Source organism: Passer domesticus, chromosome 4 (assembly GCF_036417665.1).
Source record: "Passer domesticus isolate bPasDom1 chromosome 4, bPasDom1.hap1, whole genome shotgun sequence".
In the NCBI taxonomy this organism is placed as follows: Eukaryota; Metazoa; Chordata; class Aves; order Passeriformes; family Passeridae; genus Passer; species Passer domesticus.
In genome coordinates this window covers 41,836,234-41,861,863 of record NC_087477.1, presented here as the reverse complement: position 1 = coordinate 41,861,863, position 25,630 = coordinate 41,836,234, and the positions used below count along the sequence as shown (strand labels likewise).

The 25,630-nt window shown below is 41.2% G+C and overlaps 1 long non-coding RNA gene across 15 annotated transcripts in view; it reads left to right on the top strand.

Annotated features, from left to right (window-relative positions):
• LOC135299060 (uncharacterized) overlaps positions 1-25,630 on the top strand; it is a 61,322-nt gene that overhangs the window by 9,226 nt on the left and 26,466 nt on the right. For 10 of the 15 annotated variants that reach the window (XR_010361097.1, XR_010361094.1, XR_010361092.1 and 7 more), the window contains exons 1-5: positions 723-844; positions 6,562-6,751; positions 16,388-16,534; positions 20,752-20,898; positions 23,724-24,975. This is a non-coding gene — a long non-coding RNA (uncharacterized LOC135299060). Of the gene's footprint in view, positions 1-722; positions 845-6,561; positions 6,752-10,413; positions 10,600-16,387; positions 16,535-20,751; positions 20,899-23,723; positions 24,976-25,630 lie in introns of those variants that run through there. The other 5 variants (XR_010361096.1, XR_010361095.1, XR_010361088.1 and 2 more) reach the window with 5 other exon arrangements.

Below are 25,630 nucleotides of genomic sequence, written 5' to 3'. Positions count from 1 at the left end.
TTGCCAAAAGGGGCCTTTGCAATGCCTTCCAGTCACCTCCAGGTGACAAACACACAGATGTCTAGAAAATTAATACAGGTTGGGAAGAGATTTGGTATCTGCAGAAGGAATTTCTAGACCATTTGAGAAAAATAACTAGAAAATGTACACATCATCTGGATGTGAGAAGCCTTGCAAAAATATCCAGGCTCTGCGAGCAAGAGTGCAGGCCATGGTGGGCAGTCATGCCTTGGGGTTTAGATGCTTTAGAAACTCACTGAGGCTGATATGCCAGCTGAGACTACACTTCCCATTACCCCACTCAGATTTCTTTAGGATTCCTGATTGGCATGGAAAGAAATATATTCAAAATTATAAAATCAAGGAAAGACATTTCACTATTTCCTTAAAAGAATAGATGAAACCAATAAAGTTGATCAGCCATGCCAAGGGTATGAACCCTGGAAAATGAAAGAGTTAATGTTGATGGCCGGCAAAAATCCCTGCCCCCTCAGAGGGGGCAGAGGTGAATGGAGTTTCTCTCAATTTTGGTTTACTGCAAAAATTGTGTTCTCATTTTAAACAGGTTTTGTCAATCCACTGCTATAGCCTCCTGTCACAGTCCCCCTGCAAGAGGGGAATATAGCTAAACAGAAATAGTTTCATATTTCATACCTAGCTTTGGGGTTTTATTGTGCTCTTACAATTCTTTACTTGTCATTTTTCAAGTGGGAGGCATGATTTTAATCAGTCTGCCACAAAGTGCAGTTTTGGATAGGTAATATTAGCTTGTTCTCTGCTCAAGTGATATAATAGCTCCCGAAGGGAACTGCACATCCATCCATCCATGGATCTAACATAGAAGGTAGGTTTCTTTCTCAATGTCCCTGTATGAAGTCACCAGGATGTGTTGTCCTTCTGTGTGTCTCACTGTTGTTGCTTTGGTAAAAATAACATATTTTTTGCAGTTTCATAAATAGCTATCAGGTGAGGTAGTTATTAGCTCATCTTTGTTGTAGAAATACATGGCATACCAAGTATAGATTGTTTCCTCTCTTTTTATCCAGACCAAGAATATTCTCCAGTTTTAGAGAGCTCAGACTTTCCCCAAATGTTTGTTTTCTCCATGCAATTCAGTCCTCTAACTTGAACGTCCCGTGCATGATATCTACAGTCATCCTCTCTGAGGAATTAGACAGAACATAAATTTTTTTAGAGAGATTTGGCAGAGTTCCCTGGTCCTTAGCTGCAAATGGGACTGCCTGTGGCAGGTTTTTTCCCTGCAGTATTTGGGGGTATTCTCAGCAAAATGACAGCCTGTGGATGTAGGCAAAAATCCATATCAAAACAAATACAGAACACCTCCCTCCAGATGCTGCAATGCACCTGAAAAGTGAGTTTTCTTTGTGGGAACTGGGCCCATACACCTGCCAATCAGGTGGGCACCATAAAATAAAATGCAGAGACTGGGAGTTAATAAATAATATTTTACCAGTCTTATGGGCTTTTTCCTCTACTATAAAATTTCTTTATAATCTTTGCTATGTTTCTGGCTTTGTTTATTCATTGCCATCTGCTCTTTGTCTTTCACTTTTTCTGAGGCTTGATTACCATCCTCCTGCTTATTTTTGTTTTGGGGCATCCCCTTTTTGCTGCTTCCATGCTCTTCCCTGTGGCCTCTTCTCCTCATGTTTTCCTGAGCAGTGGCATTCTTTCCCATGCACATTTTATGTCTGTGGGGGTGTGTTAAGTTTTAAATATGGACATTTCTAGCTAATATGGTGGAAGGAGACAGTAGCAATTTTCTTCACGTCAATCACTTGCAAAATCGTGTTTCCTAACAAATGTGAAACACAAAAAGATTTATCTGAGCTGTCTGAGGTAACCCATTGCATCTTTTCTGTAGCTATCAATTAATAGCAAGTAATTTGTTTGCTGTCTCACATCTAAGTTATAAAATTAATTTGCTGTATTTACCACTGCTATCTCTACTTATGAAATTTTTGGAAGAACCACTAGGAGGAAGTAAAATAACTTTGGAATTTTATTGAAAATTAATCTAGTTTCTTAGACAATGAGAACCTTTTATTCTCTAAGTTAAAACAGAATGTATGCAGCCTGTTTCCAATTCACATTGTCTGTGAAATTGAAGCAATGGATTCATCTTGACTTTCATGTTTGTTGTCCCAAGTAAAAAATGCTCTCCATCAATTGCTCATTATTTGCTGAGGTTGTTTACTGCTAAGTTTGTGTATGATTGCAAATTAAACTAGCACCATTGTCTAACACATAGGCACTATTCATATCTGGCAGGGCCTGTTTTTCTCATTGAAAATGCATCACTGAAAAACCACCTCAGATATAGTATTTTTCCTGATATTAAAAAAGTGCTGCGTTTCAGATCTTCTGCTGGGCAGAAAGGACAGCAGATAAGCAGGGAGTTTAATATAAAACCAAGCTATTCTATGCCCAAAATAGTAACTAAACTTGTTCTATGCAAGCAATTGAATATTAATATAATGAGGTAAGAAAATAATTCTCATGTATGACTATATATACAAATATTCCAGCAGAATTTGATCGAATAATTATTGCTACATCAAAATTATAGTGGAGTGATTCCCAGTTTATAGAAAGTTTTTAAAAGCAGCTGTTATTTTGGGCATCTATATAAAATAATTTTAGAAAGGATTAATTTTCAGAAGGTTACTTCTTGATGCCTTCTGAAGACCTGACATTGTTAGAGCCTCTCATGTGAACACCTAAGATGTGATGTACTGAGTGCCATTATTTTTTAAATTTTACCCACTTTCATGCAAAAAATAGTGGAAAAAATTTGTAAGGGGATAGATTTATCAAAGGGGAAAAAAAAAATCTTTTGTTCACCACCACTTTTCCTTGCTGAAAGATGACTACTTTCTAAGCACCAAGCCATGCAAATACACAAATACCAGTAGGAACTTTTCAAGGCTGAATTTTCAGAAGTTTCTGATTCAGACAGGAGCTGCTCCTGGTAGCACACTTGGCTGGTGGTGGGCATTTACTCTGCTGGCTGTGGCTAGTTCATGTGGCTGGAAACACAAGAAATGAAGGGGAACTACAGCTGCTTTGCATTGCTGTGTGCTGTAGGAGAGCTCATTGGCTCTTTTCTTTTCCTCACCTCCAACTGCTACAACCCATCTATCATGGTAATTGATTTCTCTTCCTCAGCCAAAGACCTTCATCTGGTGTCTCCTGTTCAGAGCCTGATCTCTCTTACAGGAGAGTGGGAAGCCACAGCCTACAGACATCTGTAACAGATAGGGCAGTAAAAATGAAGGATGAGGCACTGCCACACTTGAACACAGCCCTCCCCCTGTCACACCATTCTCTCTGATTTCTTTGTATTTCCTTTTCATTGCTGCTGCTCTTGGGAGGGTGAAGCCTTGCAGAGCTGGAGCCCAGCTGATACAAAGGCAGCTGTCAGCTTGTTCCTGGCTAAGGACACGAGAAGCCGCAGCCTCAAGTTTGAAAATTACACAGCACCATTGCAGTGTCAGTGCTGCTGCTGGATATTCCTATTCCCAGTGGCTCACCTATGGGCTCCAGGATGGGGCAGTCACTGGCTCCATCAGGGGGTGAATGGTGCTCAGTCCTCCCTGCAGCCTGCAGCTGGGAGCGTGTGGAATCACGGCAGGCAGGCGGCCGCTGCTGGGGAGATGAAAGCTGTGTAGTCTGTAAACAGCGTTTGACAAGCTGCTGGGGGAGAAAGGGCTGACAGCAAGGCAGGGGGAGCAGCGAGTTCTATCTTCCACGTGGCAGCAGTCAGTGATAAAACAGCAGTGGGATTTATGTCCCAGGATCTGACTTGTCACTGTCCAAGGAGAAACACTTCATGGGACAAACAGCAGTGTCAACAGAGCCTGTGTGTGGAATTTACATTTCTGCATAACCCAAGAATGCCAGCACAAGGTAACAGCTGACATCTAACCACGACTTCTTTAGGCCTCCATAAGTTTATCTTGATCTTATACCCTATGCAATTTAACCCTTGGGCCTCCATCCATAAATTTCTCTTTTGTAAGACAATGTGACCTAGCCAAGGATGCTGGGGAATGAGGTGACACAGCTGAGTTACAAGGAAATTGAGATTGCTAAGTAGCTCTGGAGGTCAGGCTGCAAGTTATGTATAGCTCCTCAGAATTTTGCAATACCACATTTGGCATGGGGATAAGGCTTCTTAAATTCTGTTGTTAAGGAAAAAAAAATATACATTTTTCATGCTATAAGAAGAAGTCATATTTGGCAGTGGAGTCAGTTTTGCAGGAGCATGTAGGTGCCTAAAGCTATTGGCAGGCTCATTGTGAAACTGATAAATTGATGGAGCAACTGTCCTGGATTTCCACTGGGAGCTCTGGCACTGCCAGGCCCCTCCCAGGAGTTTCAGCTGCAGCAAGGACACATCAGCCTGCAGGTGGTTTGCCAGTACTTGGGAAAAATTGAAACCCTAGTGAAGGCAAGAGGAAGATTTTACAATTCATCCTAAAGAGGACTTGATCTCAACAAATTTAAAATAGAAATTACAGTTAGTTCCATTATCTTATTTCCTAGTATGGTATGTTGGTGAAAAGATGGATATAGTAAATAACCATGTCGGTAGTGGATATGAAATGTAACTTCAGAGAAAGCTCAAGAGGTATTTCTTGTCATTCTGAAGCATTCAGTCCTACAAAAAATGTATTGTTTACTACATTTCTACAAAATGTGACTCTTGCTATTTTTTTGTCAAGCAAAGATCAAAATGTGGTTTAATTCTTCATCTCCATTCCCCAGCTCTGGGTACGTCTGTGGCTTGGGGTGGAGAGGAGAAAGGCTCCAGGCAGAGGAATGAGACAAAATGTTCTTGTGGTCATTCATGTGGCTTGTCGTCAGCTCCAGGGGAGGCAGGCACAGCTCTTGTGAGGGCTCTGACAGCACTGAAACCAGCTGGGATTGCGGAAAAAGATGCACAGAAGGAACAGTGCTGTGATGAAGAACCTGTTTCTCATGTGGAGAGAGCCCATCACAAACTGTAAAGCCGACCCTGCAGTGATGGAAAGTTGTGGAGGGCTCTGAGTGCACATGAACATCAGGTCATCACTGATGCTCAAACATGACTTTTTCTGAACCACACAGCACAGATGCACAAAGGTGCCTGTTCCTATAGGGACAGGTAGGAGACTTCTTTTTGTTTGGAGCAGTGCACAGGCAGTCAAAAGGGCAAGCACTTCCCACCATGAGCAGTGGGGAGAGCTGCCCACCACTCCACAGATGCCTGCCTGCTCTGAGGCATGTGTCCTGCAGCCAAGGGTCACTTTGCCCACTGGAATATCCACTCTGCACAATGCTTTTCCTGACGCAGACAGCAAATTATCCAGACTTAAGCTCCATGGGGGAACTTTCCCAAGAGGAAGGAAAACCAAAGGGAAAAAATGAAAATAATATCCTTCCTCTTCCAAAGAAAACAGTCCTTCTCCCAGACCCCTAATTAAAATGCAAAGGTTTAATAGACAAACCAGCAGAAGGCTTAATCACTGTGACTCAGCTCACAGAAAGACATCCAGCATTCAGCTGAACAGCAGCAGATTGTTGGCTTCCTTTGAGGAGAGACTACAGTTCATCATTCCCTGGAAAGTGCCAGGTGGTTTGATTGCAGGGGATGTAAGCAATGCCCTGTCATCTCTCATTTGCAGGGGAGTCCAACTCTGGTGAAAGAGGTGGGGAGAGCCAGCCTGGAGTCACGGGCTCACAGAGCTGTGGTGGAGGTGTGGGCTCATGGACCACCCAGATGCTCTTCCCTTTCATACTGGAACATCAGCTAAACCCAAACCTTTTCCAGCAGCCACTTCCCGCGTCTGATCTTGAGTATCTCACTCCTGCACAGATAAGTTTGGGTGACATTTAGCTACGTCGTAAAAACTTTATCTTGATGCTTAGCCTGAGCATCCCCAGTCTGTCTCATTGATCCAGTACCACATGGGCACCACGAGCCTCAATTCTCCTTTCAGTCTTGCCCTTCTCCCAGCTGGAACTGTGCCCTCTGCTCACCTTTACTGAGGTCCAGTTTTGTGTCACTCAGCTTAGGCATTATATATTTTCCAGTAAATTGTATTTTCAAGCTGGGCACCTGATAGCATGCATTATGTTTATACATACAATTATGTGGTTTTAGAAATATATGTGGACTTAGCACTAATATTTATTTGTGTATGATCTGTATGGCATAATATGAAGTTTGTGACATGTTATGGAAAAGAAATTAAGATAACAGGCATATAATTTTTCTTGTGATCTCATAAAAAATTATATGAATGCTTCCGGTCAGGAAAAAACATCAAGAAAACAAAAAAACCACACCTTTTTTCAACATTTGTTAAGCAAATTAAAAAAATAAATAGATTTTTAATAGCCTTTCACTTGGAAGTTAGTGTATTCTAAAAGTTTTGAATCAGATGGAATATTTAATCCAGTGGAAGTAACACTGAGAAGGGAAATATTCTGCAAACAAATGAATTTTGAAATTGGGATCAAGGGCTGAAACCATTTAGCTTTTGTCTCTCACAGGTTGGCTGGTGAATTGAGGAGATTAAGTGCATGGCTTCCACTGTCCCTCAACACAGGAGTTCAGGAATCCTGGTATCCTGGATTTGTGACCACAGGAGCCTGTGAATCATGAAAGAACATCTAAGCAGAGGACTCTGAGTACAAATAAAAATACGTCTTTGTGGAAATTTAATGTGAAGATAATTCACAGGTATGTTTATTGGTAGGAAACCATTGCATAAAATGTGCGGGTAAGGTAAAACATTGGTTAAAATACCACCCAGGTAAACCAGTTTCCCAGGCAATATATGGGAGAGTGCTGCCATTTAACTGCTCTGAGGCAGCCAGCAAAAATTCTAGAGCTGCCTGCCAGATAGCTAGATGTTGCTGATGGAAAAAATTAGCCTCAGTACATTGGCATCTGGAGTCTGTGACTGCCATCCAAAAAAAAAAAAGGGACTGGTGCTGTGGAATTGGGTAATTGCACTCCAGAAGCCTACCACAAGTCTGCTGCGGCTTTGTCATTAAAAAAATAATAAAATTTAAAAGTTTAAAAAAATGTTCTTAATTTAAAAATAAGAGTTTGAAAGTATAGAAAGTAAGATGTAAGGGGGAAACATACAGTTAACTGGATAAAAAGAATCTCAGTTTCTGTGTGTGTCCGAGTACAGAACAGACATATGTGTGTTTCTGTGCATGTGCTGGTTTGTGTTTTGGAGTACTTGTTTCTGTGTCAACTCTGTGTCCATTTCACAAGGAATTACACACTCCATTTACTTGAGATTCCAATGTATATTACTTGGGGAAAAAAAAACCCCAACAATTTCTGAATACAACCTATGCTTTAACAATTATATTCCTTCCTCTCTTCACTGCCCACTCCCTGCTGTAAATAAATAATTTGGGGGGAAGGAGGCTGTCAGTCACCAGCAGTCACCCCCTGTTGTGGTTCCAAGGGTGGGAGTGTAGCTGAAGTAGCCACAGTGAAGCAGCAAGTAGAGATAAATTACCAGTTCTTAATCTGAAAGCATTCTTATTCATAGGAGAAATTTACAGGAATCATGGCACATTAATGCAAAATTCTAATTACCTGAATTGTCACAGTTTGCTTTACTGCTGATGTCCCAGAGACGACACTGAAATCACTCTGCTTAGATGTCTGCATGGCACTTTCTTTTGAAGACTTTAGTTGCAGAAGTCCTTCTCTCCAAATGAGCAATGACACATACTTCTCACATTTGAATCTTCATGGAAAATCCACTTAGTAATTTTCCCATTCAGTTAAAAAATCACTGTTTTTGTACAAGACTGACTGAAAGATGGTGTAGGTTTAGAACCTCAGGCCTAGAGAGCATCTGGTTCTCAGACAGGGATATGCTCAGTGCCAAGTTACCTGTTCATAAGAATTCAATGATTTATCGCTGATAGGAAACTGCACAACATGTGGGCATAAGATTGTAATACAGACTTTGCTGGATGTCTTTTCTTCCTACAGTGTTATTTTTGTGTGTGTCTGTGGCAGTTAATTAACGTTAATTTCTATGAGCAGAGCAGCACATAGGTAGTGGTTCATACGCCGTGGTGGAATACCCATGGAATAAGATAGCACCTATCTTGTTCTGCCTGTCACAGTCTTTCTATACTACAGGCAATATGTGAAGAAAAAGGGGAAGAGAAATCAATTAGAGGTGAACTATTTTTTGGATGAAAATATCTGATGTCAAAAGAGGAGTTTAGTGGTATTTTATTGGAATACACATGCTTTTTGTTTGGGATGGTAGACATACTGAAGTCAGTGCTAATTTGTAGAGGCAGTCCTTGTATGCATTAATAATGGCAGATAAGAAACATTAGTGAATAAATATTTGAAATTTTTTTTGCCATTTCTGGAAAGCTATTTTTCTTTAAAATTAAATGAAGCAGAATCAGAATGCATTCACTAAGAAAAATGCAAGACAAACGTTAGTACAGGGAAAAAACACATTGACTCAAGCACAGCTCTAGGCAGCAAAGCACTTAAGTAGGTACTTAAGGTAGGGCACATACCTATCTGTTTTTCTGAATCATTGCCATGATTACAGGGCGTTTCATTTGCTCTTTGTAGTGCCCTTGGTTCCAGAGATCTTTTTGCTTTCACAAAGAAATCGCGGTCATTAATCATGAGGCATTAACATTCCCACCGCTGGGATTATGAATTACATTTCTGTAATAAATGTGAATGCCATTTCCCTCATCTCCTGTTCTTTCAAGAGCCCTAAAAGTTTTATTTCAACTTTCAGACTTGCACTGAGGGCTTTGGCTAGGAGTTCGTGCTTCTGGCTCACTTGAGCTAATTTGGCAAGTAATTTTAAAACAACTTCTATTGTACATAGAGCTGCAGGGTTTGAAATATTGCTCAGTCAGCTCTTACTTCATGAAGAGTTTGTTTGATTAGGTGCCCAGGTGAAACACAATCAGGGAACCTGGTGAGCTGTAAGCCTTCCACAGGGAGGAGGAAATGAAGTGGATTTGCTCGTTCCTTGGCAGAGCGTTCCAGCTGCTCGGCTGTTGCGTAAAGGTGTGTTGCCTCCCCCTGCCCACCTTTCGACAGCATTGCTGCTGTATCGTTTGAAAAGTCCTGTTCTGAAAACTCCTATGAGGCGTGTCCTTGGGCACCCAGTGGAGTGACCATCTAAGAGGGTCTTGTCTGTGGGCCTTGACTTGGCTTAAGCTTGACAAGCTGCCAAGGCTTGGGCAGCACCCGGTGTGGGCAGGAGGACAGAGCTCAGCCCTTGCCAAGGGGCCATCCAGGTCCTAGTGCTCCCAGAAGGGTCAGCTGCCTGTTGAGCATGGGCTGTCAGGATTCATATTTTGGATTTCAACTTCTAAACTTGATCTCAGCGTGATTTTATGGCTTTCAGAACTTTTTGTGGACTTTCACTTCTTAGAGGTTCCTAAAAGCTGCTTTGGCTGTGGTGGATTTTACAGCACCTATATGGTGATAAAGCTGAGCTGGTCAAAAGGGTCGTGGTGTGATCTGGCTGTTCAGGGTCTCAGCTCTTTCTCACTGGCCATGGTGGTCCCCTATTGGAGACACAAGCCTGTAGGCTTGAGATAGATTTTGGGATGTGAAAAGTGAGGATGCAGGCAATGTACCCCATTGCTCTGGAGAGCCTGGCTCTCCAGGTCTGCGAGGAGGAGGATGAATCCCAAAACTACTTACAGAAATTCCAGCAATAAAGAATTTACCTTCAGCAAGGAATTAATAGAAAGTATAAGCATGAGCTGTGGAGAGCAAGAAAAGCAAAGGAAACCAAAAAACCCCAGAGCATTTGTTTCCAAATTCTTCCTGAAGCAAGACATACTGTGTCCCAAGGACAGAACAAGAAAATAGATTGAGTTTATATAAAGCTGCTTGTGGAAACCTCCCTGGTAACAAAATGAGCTAACAAAAACCAAATATCAATGAGAATCCAAATATTCATCTTTAAAATCACTGAGCAGTAAATTACACATCACAGACCTCTTCAGTCTTCTGGCAAAAGCCGCAGAAATGGAAACTCTTAAACACAAATAAAAAATGTGTTTGTTTAATTCTGCAGTAAGAGCAAGTCTCTGGACAAGCTGCATTTTCTAAATAAGGCCTTTTTTGTCACCTGAGTGGAAGAATGCCTTATCCAACATAACCTACATTTAATCAGTCCTGATGGTAAATTTAAAATGGCAAATTCTTTTCTGCCTTGCCCTAAAGTAAAGAGCTGGGTGAATTTCCTAGGACAATTTGAAATAATTTTTCAGATATTCTTTACCAAATTCTGCAATCTTAAAATTAATCCAGATGAACTGTGTGGGTTTGGTGACCACCCTCTGTCAGGGGCTTTCATGTGTTCTCAGCCAGGTGTTGGATCACATCATGGTGTCATGAGAACTGCTCAGGCACAGGAAGACCGAGCTCCTGCTGTCATCTCCTGAAGCCTGAGCAGAGAAAGAGGATCCTGCTGTCCCAGGAAGAGGAGAGGAACACACAGGCAATCTCTTAATAAGCAATGCCCTTCCTGTGTGGACATCATTGGGATACAGGTCTTTTATGTCACCTTTCTCTCTGTCATGATGTGATGCCCATGGTGCTCCACCTCACAGGTGCTCTGCTTTTCTCAGTGCTTCATGTGTTGGTGATGGCAAAGCCTCCACTCTAAACCAGGCATGGACAAAATAGCAGTGCCTTTTTGAGCAGCTACTCATAAGATATCAGAAGGACCTTTACCTAACTCATTCTTTTTCTTGATTGGGAATAAAGCAGTATGGTATCTGATATTTTATGTAGCAATACACAGTTACTCTTGACATAAGAAGTAGCAAAATGGGTTGCAAAACCCTCAAAAGCTACTTTAGTTGTTCTTTGCACCAAACTGGTTTAAAGGTGACTGGCATAAAAAATATATTAATGATTATTTGGCTCTTCTGCACTTTCCCCTTTGGTGAGCTGTGGTGAAACCATGTGAAAAGCCCATTTTTGGTAGCATTTAATTGTGGATGTCTGCACAAGACATTTTAAAGCTTCAGTGATAAATTATAAACCCTTTCTTTTAAACATGCCATTACAATTTCCCATTATATTGTTGCACTGGACTGAACATAGCAGCAAACCAAATCCTAAATCCATAAAGGCAGTAAATTAAATGTGGCTCCAGTGGTTTTGGAGCTTGACCAACAAGTTATCTTTATTAATGCATTCAGGGAAAAGGTCTCATTTTATTACATTATTTTCTTAATGATAAAGGCAGTAATGGAATCTCAGCAGAACACACCAAAGGAATCTTAGTTTGCTGGCAGTTGGGTGAAATTTTTGTCTGTGTGTGCTTGGTACAGGGTTAAGACTTGGCAGTGTCCAACTCACTGACTTCTGTCTTGAAAAGCACAGTCTTTTGCTGCTTCTCTGTAGTTGCTAGTTGACATTTTCTTGGCTTTAAATGAAATTTTGACACATAAATCCCACATGTCAAATGATATTGTAAAACAAGCATCCAAGTGTCAGCACATAGCCCAATAGTCTAGGGAGTAGAGAATAGAATAAGGAACACCTTTATGCAGTCTTTCATCTGCATCCAGCCATCTGCAAGTAATTTGAAACCAGTTTCAAATGAAGCTAGGTTGTTTGGTCTGTTAAGGCACACAAAGCCAAAGCAGAAGTTTGGAGTCTTCATGGCTTTTATTGACTTGCTAATAAGTAGATAAAGCCTTTATTTTCCAAAGCCATACTTTTCTCAGATAGCCCATTCCAAAGAAAGCCTAATTGAAATTACAGAAGTCTCTTGCAGACTGCCACAAATTCCATTTTTAAATAGCCTGCTGATATTGAAAGACTTCATGATGAGTCTTTCACTTGCAAAGCAGGACTGGTGGGTTCCCCCCTGATGAACTGTTTTGTTGGACTTGGGGAGACATTAATGGTACCAGGTTCCTACAAAACCACACCAACAAAGGAGTGTGGATTTACATGATGATGGGCTGGCCCCAAGATTCACCACTAAAATACTACAGCAAGCCTCATTTAGCTGCCAGCTGCAGTGTGTACTTTGCCATACATATTTTTTTCTGTGTAGTACCATTGGAAAAACAGAATTCAGGTAGGCCATGATCTAACAGGGTTTGTTTAGTTTCTTTTTTTCAAGGGCCTTCAGCTGTGGCAAACTGGTATTTAGAAGAAATAAACTGCACATTCAAATGGTATATTAGATATGAAGACAATTATGAATTTCAGATGACGCAAAAAGACAGACTTTGAAAACAATTATTTATGTTGCCAAGATACAGTAGGTTTAGCTAGTTTTCAGCATTTCAGCTCTGGCTGGTATTTCTTCACTTACAAATGTGTCAGAACTGAATAGTCAGGGTGTGGAGGTAGCTAGACCCTCCATATGTAGTTGTTGGTACTTCAGCTAGGCCCTCCAATGGTTGTTGGTACTTCAGCAAGTGCCTGAGATGCCTTCAATTTGTGCTGATTGTTTTTAGAGGAAAAAGCCACTGAAAGCCTACATATACGGTGAACAAAACAAAATATTCCAATTTTGACAAGCAAGCTCTGATGGCACAAGACTGGAGTGGAAGGAAACTCTTTTGTGAGCTACTGAAAATACTAAGGCTTGTAGAGATCTCAATCCTATTTGGTCTGATTTTTCACTGTTTGTGGTGCTGTCTTGGAGTCCCTTGTGGTTCAGTGTGTGTGTGAGCAGGTGGGGAATCAGGTGTTGCAGTCAGAGGTGGTTCCTTCGTGTCCCTGCATTCCTTGGCCTTGCACTGATGGCAGCAGCTGTGCTTCCCTTTGGGATCCTCCCACTCCCTGGCAAGGGTGACACCAGCACTGTCCCTGCCTGAGAGCTCTGAGGGGAGTGCAGTCCTGGGGTGTCACACAGCTGGATGTCAGCTCATCCCAGAAACACAGGTCAAGGGAAATAGGCACCATCCACTCATCACTGCAGCATTTCTGCCTACTCTCAGCACCTCATACAGGGCCACCAGGTGCTTTGAGGGAAGTGGACACAGCCTCAGTGCATAATGCTCCTTTCACAGTGAAACATGCAGCTGTTGCTCCTCAGCACCTGCTAAACCTGTTGAAGGAAGCTGACAAGCACAGTGGGCCCAGAGCGTAGGAGTGTTGGGTGAGTTGACAAAAGCCAGCTCTCTGCCCTCAGTTTCAGAGAATTTCACTTCTCCAAAAATATCCACGAGATGAAACTGCAGCAAATACAGGAGGAATCCCTAAAAAGATTCTCTTCTTCTGATCTCAGGATCTTTTTCCTTTTTTCATCAACCTATTTGTTGCAATGGCAGAGAGACTCTTTAAAGGAGCAGTTGGAGCAAGAAGCGCACCTTTAGGAGATGTGCACTGGTAAAAATGGGCATGCCAAGATAATGTGGAGACAGAAATCTCTCTCCCCTATGCCCCGGAACTGTTTGAGACAACAGACAGGGACTGTTACAACACTATATTCTCTGACACTGCCTGATTTACTTCTCTAGGGGTAACCCGGGGGAGCTTGGTCTGTAACCCCAGCAGAAATGTGGCCATTGTTGTTGGATTCTATTTTAGTCATCATTTTTTATCAGGTGCCTGGCTTTTTCAGGATCTGTTTTGCTATCTGGTTTGAGAAACACCAAAAGCTTTTTAGCTGACTCAAAATTAATAGTGGCTTTGCTTTCCCCATGCCTCGTACAGCCCATGCCTTGCTTTGCTAACATGTGTTCCAGTACAGTACACAATTTCCCTCTTTATTCAACAGTGCAGAATAGAAATACAACAGACATTCATATGAGAACTCATGAATAATAACTTTTTAGTGAGTTAATTTCCATAGTATCTAATAGCTTAGTACAACAAAATTGTCCAGAAGTGTGCCCATTGTAACTGCTTTAAAATCCATGCAGCTCCTCTTAGGGAATATTTTTATTCACGCGTATTTATTTCAAGATCCTGCAGTGTTCTATTTTCATGAATTATGAATTTAAGACTTACAATTTTAGCATGCTCGAAGCTAAGTTCACTGATGGACACTGCTATTACATAATCATGCAGAAAATATACAGGACCAAGTATATGGTTTGGAATTTGAGACATGTGGAGCTCAACCCATTTTTGAGGATGACATAATATCACCGAAAATGAATGTGATCCATTTTATGTACTGATCTCATTCAACAGCTAGCAAATTTGAAAGTGTGCTTTCAGAGATAAACTCCACACTTTTCCAGTGAGCGTAAAGGGATTTATTCCAACACACTCAGTTTCTCCAGTTCACAAGGCTATGGCAGAAACTGGGTTTATTTCATTCCTACAGGCAGCCAGCAAAGCATACTGACACACTTAAATAGTTTATTGATCTTGGCCATTAACAACGGCATCACAAATCCAGTGATGCAAATTACATTTTGTGGAGTTTAAAAATTCAATGGTTCTATGTTTTTTCAGCAATATGCCTAAGTAAAAGGAGAAAAAGCTAGCAGAAAGGTATGTTTTTGCAAGAACTGTAATTGTGTTAGGCCCACACAATCAACAGTTTTATGGGGTTTGACTAGCTTCACTCACTTTGTAATTAAAAGTTTCATTGGCACAGCAGACAGAAGTTGGCATTTGTGGCCTCCCTAGACTTTGGTTTGTTTTCATTACAGTGTTGATGCAGTCCAGAGAAATAGGAAACTAGCACTATCTCAAGGCATAGACTTATGTAACAAATTTTACATTCCATGCTTTTTCATGCTCAGGGGTCAGCTGTGTAGCCCATATATTGGCAGGATACACATGATACAGGGTGATTGTTTCACACAAGTTTGTCTTCTTTCACGGTGTTGAAATGTGTAGCTAGCAGCCTGGTATGCTTTCAAGAAATTATTAATACCCAGAGACTTTTCTTATTCAGAAAACCTGTCCCTGAGTTGTGCACCATCACAACAAAGAAGCTTTCTCATGATGCCATCTTGACAATTACTGGGTACAAACACATTTTTCTTGTACACATCTGCACATAATAGAGAAATTTGGAGAAGCTTCTGTACTTTGGAGAAAATTCCTACTATTTCCTTTTCTTAAATATGTCACCAGCATTGTGTACTGTGTATATATGTGTATAATTTACCAGGTGTATGAGCAAATCAGCCACATGCAGCATATTAATCTACCTCACCAGCTGGGTTAATCCAGCTCTACAGCATTCAAGACACTTTCAAAGAGTCAACATTTTAAATAGCTTGTGGTTACAGCAATGTTTCTTCCCAAATTTTTTTCAATCACCACCACATGTGTTTTAAAATGCAGATTAAAATTTAATCCTCAACCAGGGACACATTTGAGGCGCACATGTGGTTCTGCATGCAGGGTGAAATCCAAAGATGAAGTATGCATTTCTCTTCCAGACTTATACCCAAACAGGTGAGAGTGTGAGATGGTGCCAGTTACAAGAAGGCAAGTTAGGAAGTTTTGATTTAAAGAGGCTTGAACATTTGGCTCTTTGTGGTGCTTGACTATAGGATTTTTCCTAGCTTGCTGCTCCATGTCTTTCATAACTTTTTTTTCCTGTTATGCCTTTGCATGAGAACAAAATACAAAACGTTGGACTTCTGTGTCTTGTGAGGAAATGCTTTCACTGATCTGCCACATCTACATAAAATATATATGCTATTCTCAGGATCTGCCTGAAATAATAAAGGAACTTTCTTTAATATCCCCGAAGGCTCTGCACTGAAAATATAGTTTTGCTATTAACACCATGACTAAATAAACAAATAAAATATGAAAAGATAATAGCTTAATTGAAAACATTTGCATATTAGCATGATTTCTATTAAGTGCACTGATGCTAGTGACAGAGGCTTGGAAACATTTGAAACTTAGCCTTTAATTCAGTCTGCTATCTTTCCTTAAAAATTTGGATTTTTTCCTTGTTTTCTCACTCATCCCACATCTAGTTGTTCACCATGGGAATTGTCAGTTTTATGCAGATAAGGGTCCTTATTGTCCATTCTAACATGGCAAATGTTCTGTCTGCCTGTTGGAGTCTAAAATGGCACCTGAGTTTTTTGAGCCGTATTTTGGTTATAGGGTTGAGAATGTGTAGAGGAATAATGCATAATAACACAGCTGTGCCCAAAAATGTTAGGACATTGAGCATACTTAGACATTGGCCTAATCTTCATAAATATGCGTCAGGAGACTGTGGTAGGGAGGACCAAACTTCAGCTCCAAAGTGGGAGAAAAAATGTCTAAGATGATACAGTAGAATTTGATCCTAATTTCTGTCTAAATTTAAACTTGGAACTCTGAACATCCATTTTCATCTGCTTCCTAACTTCATCTGTAGTTTCCCCTGTTCTCCAGACATCCAAGATGTGCCTCTAAGAGGACAAATGTGTTTCCTTCTGGGAAGTCTGCACCAGGGGTGCATGAGTTTGCTCTCAGGACATCAAGGCTGGAAGACACAGCTGGAAGAAGATTTCAAGATCCACCCCTGTGCATTGGGACAAGGTCAGTTACTCTTCCCTCATTCCTGAGAAAAGCCTGACTTGATCCTGGCCATAGAGACCCCACATGCAGCTTGCTGTAGTGCTCTAGTATCTCTCCTATTGGAAGGTCTTCAAAGTGTCCAATCTGAACTTTTTCCTGGCAAGATGATCTGTCTACACTTTGTCCTACTCCCAGAGACACAGCGAACAACGTGTTGTTTCTCCATGCTGCATGATAGGATAGTTACTTTCCCCTTTCTTGGTGTTTGTATCTTCAGGGTGGCTCATCTTTCCTTTGCAGTTTCTCATGTGTGTGTGTGTATTTTATCCAGTGACTATCAAATAGAAAATGTGGCCATGTAAAAGGTTTCTTTTGGCACCTGTGGATGCTCCAAGCTGTGGAGACCTCCACATGAGCCAGGATTTCTCCACAGCTGCTTGGGCCGTTCTGTCCTCTATGGAATGCCTGTGGCAAGAAATCCATGCATGAACTGAGCTTGCAGCAGCTAATGTGGGGAAAAGGAAAATATGTGAATATCTTCTGACAGTTACAAAACCAGACACTTGAAAGGATGTTTTACAGGGAGAACAGTTATGGTGATGTACCAGAGAAAAAAAAAAAAAAAAAAAGAAACCTATTTAATTCTCCTGGCAGTCAATGACCCCTGCAAAAATCTATTCCACTCTCCTAAGGGAAGGCCTGAGGCAAGGTCAGCAGTACCCAGAAAGTCAAAAATGATGTGTTTGAGAGTTGCTCACTCTGCAATTTGCAGCTGTTTTTGAGGAGATATTTGGCTTTCCAGCAGTGGTGTGGAGGTTGTCCCATGCTCAGCTGTGGGGCACTGGGAGTGCAGGGGATGGAGTGTCAGCTCTGGGCCATGCTCCTGGGGCTGTCACAGCCCCCTGGGCTCCTGTCACTCTTCAGTGAGGAGAAAACCCACTCTCCTGCCCTTTCCTGCATCCCCCTTGGGCTGCCCCTGTGTCTCATGCTCCCCAAAGGAGTGAGGACAAGGGTCCCTGGGCACCGTGCCCTCTGGGTGCAATAAGCTGTGGTGTCCAGGAATGCGAGGGAGCAACCAAAAGCAAACGCAGCCAGCAGAGAGGATGCCAGCAGATGGTGCTCCAGCCCGTGCTGCCTCACTCTTCAGCTTGTCAAGGTTATTACTGAAAGTTATCATCTTGTTGGAGGAGCAGCTTGCTTCCTCTGTTCACCAGTTTGGAGTGTGGAGTTATTTACACCACATGATTTAGAGGATGGAGTCAATTGGTGAGGTTAGGATGAATTTTGGATACCAGCTATATCAAATGCTGTCAATGGTTAATGACCTGTCTGTAGAATAGAAGAAGATCTATAAGGACTATGATAAATGTCGTGTACAAAACAACAATTTGAAGAAATCACAATGTTCTTGTGGCAATACTGTGGGCAGACAAGAAACAAAATTAATTCTTAAAAAATAATTATACCTCGATTCATTCTAGCTCGAAGGAGGCCTCAGGAAATCCTGTGTATTACTTCTTCTGCCTTTAAGCTGTAAAGCTGAGATTAAAAATGTTCCCCACAACAGGGGAGTTGTACAATAATGAAACATACATCATAAGCTAACAAAGTGATGTTACCTCCCTTGATTTATGTCTAACATAGCTTGATGCTAGCCTTGTGACAACAGTGCAGCAACTCGTTAGGCAGATCCACCTCTGTACTGATCCAATGGCCTCCAGTGGCTATTTTAAAGTCAAAGTACTCAATTTTCAGTGGTCTACGTAAAGGAAACAAAAAGAAACTGCAAGTTGAACTCCATTTCTCATTAAAAAAAATTGAGCAATGCTGGTTTGTTTTTATTTTAATCATTATAGGGTATATCAGTAATTGCCTGCTTGGTTGGGTTTTTTCAAAAAGCTTTGAAAATCAAAGTCACATCCAGTATATCTATATAGTGATTCAATCTAGCCAACAAGTCCTTTCAGCAGGCAAAGGTAACAGACAGAAGCAATTTTTGCATCTTTCCTTCTGACATTGCTTGAATTTTACACTGCTCTATACCATTTACTTTAACTGGAGTGGTTTAATAGTGTTTAATCCATTCACTTAAAACCAAAGAGAAAGATGAGGGAAAACTGATTTTACTCAGCCTGTTTCAGCCCTTGGCTTCTGAGATGCAGTGTCAGTTCCATGCTTTGCATCCCCTCTCTACCAGACACACCCACATGGAGGATTTAAGTAAGATTTGACACTGGTCCCACAGTAGCCCAGAGTGCGAATGGAGCTGCACACCTTATGATGCTCAGTGCCCCATGTGCAGGGGTGGGTCTGGTTCAAGATCTCGGTATTTTTAGATGTCTGTTTCAGCCTTAACAATTCTTTTCTTCTGTGAGATGCCAGATATTGTTCCCCAGACCACTCTAGGTTTGGAGGCAGATTTATACATGGACCTGCAACAAGGCTATATACAGCAGTAAGTCCAGAGGCTTTCAGGGATGAAGTGAGTTGAGTTTTACAAGTGAAATGGGTGGTGTGGGTGGTATAGAGCCTTTGTGAGTTCTATCTTTCAACAAGAGAGCATTAGTTTGCCAAACTCAGCCCTTCACTTTCCTACTGTTAAATGCATCCCCTGCACAGTCAGGGCTCAGACTGAGATGAAAAAAAGATTTCTATGTCATATCTGCCTCTCTCTATCTCTCTGTCTCACTCCTCCTGCTTATTTGTAGAGATCAGTGCAGGTGATACTTAGAAATTGCTTACACTTCCTAATCTCTTGAGTGTGCTTTAAGTGGTGCTGCCTCTGCAATGCTTACTTTACATTTCCCTCCTCGCCTCTCACACACATAATTTACAAATGCTATTTTGATACATATCAAGTACAGTCATAAGGCAGGCAACATAATCTTGTGGGGATATCTCTCTAGATGGAGGAGCAGTAATTTCATGTTGTACAAAGAAGGCTCAGTATATACAACTTGAACCTGTATGACTTCTGTCAATAACCTCTGATCCTCCACATAGTTATGTGTAAAGAGCAGCTCAGCCAAGGAAGTGACAGGACATCACAGTCCATATGCTTCTGATTTGGGCTGCATGAAACACCTCATCCTGTGGCAAAGATCATAGAATCACAGAATGGTTTGGGTTGGAAGGGGCCTTAAAGATTGTCTAGTTCCAACTCCCCTGCTGTAGGCAGGGACACCTTCCACTAGATCACGTTGCTCAAAGCCCTGTCCAACCTGTCCATGAACTGTCCACCCACAACTTCTCTGGAGAACCTGTTCCACTTCCTCACCACCCTCATAGTAAAGAATTTGTTCCTAATGTCTAATCTAAACCGACCCTCTTTCAATTTAATGCTATTACCTCTTCTAAAAGCAATGTTCTTTCAGAACAACAAAATCATCCAAATATTTTATTCTGAAATTCCCAAAAGAAAATTATTTGAATGTACATAATTCTGTTCCTCCTATCCTCTATTTTGGACAAATGACCCAGGAAATGGCATCACATTTGCTATTGGTTCTATCACTTAACAAAATTTTGCTGTAGTCAACCAATTTCTCAGCTAGACACATGCAGTTTTGTGTTCAGTATCAATACATTTTCTGAAACTGCTCCTGCAGGTTTCATTGTTATTTATTATTTGCATTAGCACTGGTGAGTTTAGGGGTCCTTGTCTGGCTACGTAATAAAAACAATATTTGTCTCTCAACACTCATAATTTTCAACATCTCCGAGGGATTTTGATGCATTAAATAATTTGGTTCTGCTGCTCTACTTGGGTTACCTAGTTAGTTAATTCTTTGAGCAATGTACATAAAAACTTGGATACTGTAAAAAAGACAGCAGGCATGACTCCTGATGAACCACCCCATAATATTGACCAGATTTAGGTCTCCTCCTTTTCATTCTATCTCCCATCTAGAGTAGTCACATGAAAGACCAAATGAATGAGCTATAAGAAATTCACAGCACGCAAGATTACTATAAGTAATAAATCTCCTGCAGTAAAGGAATTTGTATAGAAATAATAAAAGTATCGGATGCTAAGAAGAAGTAAAACCAGCTGTGTAATATAAAAGAAAATCTTTATCCTCATCTCACTGGTGAAAACTAATTCAAACAAAATATATTACACAAATCATACACTTTGAAATTATTTACATAAAAACAGATGGAGAGTTCCTACTGTGATAATGAGGTTTTAGCAAAGCATGTCTTTCACAGAGTTGCCATCTTTCTGCAAACAACAGGGTTGATTCTGCTGTCACCAGGGGTGTGAATCCCCAGCAGCCTCGCTGTCTTCCCTGGGGGCCCAGGTACAAGGTGGAGCAGAGCCTGCTTTTGTTGCTGGAGCATCTTGTGAGTTCCATAACCTGCAGAAATGTTAAGGTCCACAGGTAAGCAGTTTTTGTATGCTCCCCACTTTTTGGGGGCCAGTGCAGCACATGCTGGCAGTTCTCACAGCACACAGAATGGCCCTAAAGGGGATGTGCTTTTCTAAGCATCACCCTACTTTGCTATTAATTAGCCCATTTTATGTGTTTGCCCATTTATTAATTTATTTACCCCCAGTCTGTTAAAGTGTCAGCCCAAAGTGGGCAGATAGGTGGGACCACAACCTCCTTCAAGGCTATTTTCTGTCCCAGAGCATATCACAGCTTTTTTGGCTGGGCTTTTGCCAGTGGGTATAGGATGTAGCCCTGCTTCCTTCCCTGCCTGCTGATGCTGAACACTCAGTTCTGCTCCCATAAGCCTGGAGTACACATCCATCGCAGCTTTAAAGTTCTTCTTCTCCTGCTTATTCTTCCTTTTAAAAATTAAAACTTAAATCACTGTGATTTCCACAATGGCTCATGGTGCTTCTCCCACCAAACAGCTTCTCCCACAGCTAATGCCACAGCTCCCATGCCGCTGCTTCAGCTGCCATCAAGATCTGCTGCATGTTATAAACATATTATTCTTCTTAAAATAACAGCCTTAATTTCTTCCAAAGTATGGAAATATATGCTGTCTCTTTAAAAATGTATCAGAAAATGAATGTCCATAAAACATGAGTCAAGTTTCCGTATACCTTAATCAAATACTAGAGGGTCTCTGGGGGATGGCACTTACACTGCAGCTGTGCAATGTGAAGCTTGTTCCAGTCCTGATTGAAAATATTTTTGTGCTTCATTCATTTTTGCCAGTGAAAACCCCAAGGCACTTTCTGCAGGCTGAAGGTGCTGTTATTCAGGGTGACAGTGATGGGTCACAGAGATGGTGTGGAGAACTAACTAGCAGATTGGAAACTAGCAGATCCCCGAACTGACTGTCAGTCTTGAAAACTTTGGAATATAATGTGCCTGTCTTTCTCATTCCCTATTTTTATTCCACAGGAAAACAGACAGGACCAGGTTTGCACAAGCTATAGAGGTTTTCTGTAAAAGCAATAATGTCATAAGGTGTCATAATTTTTAATATTATTTATTTTAATGAACAGTAGGATTTCTGGACTTGCGGGTGTGCTTTTTCCCCTTTCTCTTATTGCTTTCCTCAATGGTAACCATTGCCTGCTCTATCAGGTTGGTGTAGGACAGCCAGGGCAGTTCCCCCAGTTTTCCCAGACTGCTTGCTTTCTTCCCAGTCTGAGTATCTCCACCCAGCCTCAAACTTGACATCAGGACACACAATACCTTTACAGTCTTGTGTCTTCCCTGGGAAGTCATATCTTTGCTGATCCCCCTAGCAGCATGGGTCCCTCCAAGGTTCAGGATAGCCACAACAGGGTCTTTTCAATGTAAGGTTCTTCAGTCTGGAAACCCCAGCTAGCACTGGGTTTTAATGGCTGGTTTGAGAAAGGTGTCCTTATTGGATGCACTTGTACACAACATGGCCCTAGTGCCTTCTGGTTGCTCTCAGGTGTGACTGATCTGGCATCCTGAAGCCTTGGCTCCCCAACCACAGCAATACATCACTCCCAAAATGACACTGATGCTGGCTTTTTGAAGAATGACAGAAATCAGAGATCTGCCAGTGGAAGGTAGTTCTTCATTCACAGAATATTTTCCAGTGTTCACTTCAATAAAGTTTTAAATGATTCCATCAATTAAGCTTCCCTCCACCATTTCCCTGGGGTGGATATGCCACTCACTGGTACATCCAACCATTAGCACTTCTTTCCTAACATTCTGCCTAAAATCTCCTCTATTGTTCTGCTGTCTCAAGAAAACATTTTGGTTGTATGTCACTGTCAAGCAGAAGAGAAAGTCAGCATTTTTAGCATCCAGAACAGGCATCTCCCAAACACTTGAGCTGATGTTCATTTTGCTGTTAGGAAGATTTGTCAGGCTGCTTCACCATTCCTCTCCAGGCATGACTTTGTTTTTATGAGCTACCAAACTCATCCATTTGTTTTAGTGGCAACAACTAGGTTCCATCCATTCTTGAGGACATAAGGAATGATCCAGCTCTAGACATCATCTGAGTAAAGACACTTAATAAATGAGGGAAAAACATGGTTAGAATCCCCACATTTCTCCTCAGCCTGTCAGATAGTCACAAAATGAGGAATTTTATGAAAAATGAACTGCACTATGATGTACAATTCTTAATATTGCATGTCAAGGTTTTTGATGATACCCCTCTTCCTTGGTTAAACTTCTGCAGCTTTAAGTCTGACCCAGAAAAACTCTCCTTCCAAGGCCTTATTTGCTTTCTGCCTTCTTTGCTGGAGCATCCCTCCTAGACTTGTGCATTCAGATATGTGAAACTTAGTCTATAATCTCAGTATTAATTGATAAATACAGCTCAAGTCCAGACTGAATATTGACTCAAAAAAATAGCACAGGAAAATATTTCATGCTTGTCTAGTTGTTTGGTTTTTTTTTAAGTAAAGAGCAGCAGTTGTCTATTAATTAGCTTATTTTTATGCTCACTGAGGATGGTGAATCTCACCCTTTCAAAGCATCCTTCAGATTAAAATGAGGAAGGAAAGGGGAACATCGATCTCAGAATTCTGCTGGTTCAGAGCTGGTTGAGAGACTTATTTTGTGTTGGGGTTTGGAGTTTTTTGGTGGATTTTTGTTGTTGTTGTTGTTTGGTTGGGGTTTTTTTGAGGGGGGGGTTGGTTTTTTTGTTTTGTTTTGGGGTTTTTTTTGAGATTTAGTATATCAAGATGATTTTTAATAGACTATGAATCAAGCTTACAAAGATGTTGAAAGCATGTTCATTCTTCCTATAAAAGTAATAAATGGCTGAAAAGAATTAAAATGGCTGCACAGACCTTTACCACCTCAAACTATTGAAAACTGAACAGAAATCCACGATTTTTCCAGTGTTGAAATGTCTGCTCTGAAAATATTCCAAGTATCCTCTCACAAGGTACTCTCTGGAAGAACAGAAAGAACAGGAGCAAAGGTTTGTACCTGTGTCTGACATTTGTATTCCTCCTGAAGTTCTTCCTCTGGAATATTGTGGGCAGCAAGAAATGCTGGGACAATTTTTAAAAGTCTAAGCTAAGGTAGTACAGGACTGCTGAAGTGAGAGGGGAAGGAGCTGAGCTGTTTGCAGGCACTGCTGAAGAGTTTACCATGGTTTGCCTAGTATGTTGAGTGTTCATCAGTATTTAAGAGCCCTCAAATGCTTTTTGATTTCCTATACACCTACAGCACAAAGTTTTACACTAATTTACAAATGGTCATGGAAGCTTCAATGCAAACCTTGCAGTACTCAAGCAAATTTTCAACTTGCTCAGAAAACATCATTAATGCCATTTACTGGTAGGAGTCAAACCTGGAGAAGAGCTGTACCTTCCCACCTGGCACAGGCAGATAGCCCTGTTCTGATGCACAGGGCAGGGCCAGCTGACTTTCCACATCAACACCCCGTGTGACACGGTTGTTTTTTAAAAAAAAAACCCTCAGAACTGATATCTGGAGTTGGGAGAAAATGTTTTGCTCTCTTTTTTCTTGCAAATTTTGCTTCTTTTGTTTTCTGGCATATCACTGTAGTTTTCAATGTTAAACAATTTGTAATTACAGTGATTATTATGTCCAGGATTTTGGAAGGGAAATGGGGTTGTTTGTTCCTGTGTTAGCAGTGCTGATCTCCCAGGAATTGTGAGTGGAGTTGGGGACAAGGTTTGTGTGTGCTCTCTCACCAGAGTTATGGGAAACAGCTGGGACTTATGGAAGATGGGAAGGTTGGGTCTCCCTCTGCTGTGTGGCTGTGCCTGGGGGCAGCCATAGCACTCCCTCAGATGTTACCAGGCCATCACTGCTGTGTGTTTGGGCAGGGTGGTGATTGCTTGTAGACTTCTGATTGCTATAATGGATGGGAAAAACCCCAAATGTGTGCTATGTTTTGCTATCTGTTAATTTGGTTTTCAGGGTTTTTTCCTGTTAGGTTTATATGTGTACCTGCAGAACTAATGTGCTAAGCTGATCTCTCCCAGCAAGGCTGAAAAGAATCAAAGGGCATCACTAAGTTCAGTGGAGGTAAGCCTGTGTCAAGCCCAGGTAAATATATGTAAAACCATGTTTCAAGTATTTTTTTTTTAACAGAAGAATTGCTTCAAAGGCAACCTGATTCTGTAAATTCTGTGCAGGTAAAACTCTGGGATCAACTTCTCTTTATTTATAACGTCACTGCTGGCAATTTTTTATGTCTGAGGCAAAGAATAGGGTCTGGCTTTATATGACATGGCCAAAGTAACAGATATGAAAATAATAGTGGGTTATTTTTGATCCCACACAGCAGTAACCTCATTTAACTGATAAAGACAACTTTTAACTTGACCATCTGCTGTCAAGAGATATCTGACCCTCAGAACAAAAAAAAAAAAAAAAAAAAGCTTTACTGGTAGTTCAATTTCACATTGCAGATTTCCAAGGCCAAAAGGAAGAGGGGAAGGGCTGTAGGACTTAGCACTTTTAAGCACTTGGAGCAATGTTTGAGGAAAGCAAAGAGCCAGGGGACATAAACTGGGGACTTGGCTACAGCTGGCTGCTGGATCTTGCAAAATGTGTGTGAGCACATCATCTGTGAACTATTAAGCTCTCATTACTTATGCCATCTAATATACTTGTTCAGGAATGTACATGCTTCAAAATAAATTTTATGGGGTTATGGTACCTTGTATCTGTCTTAAGT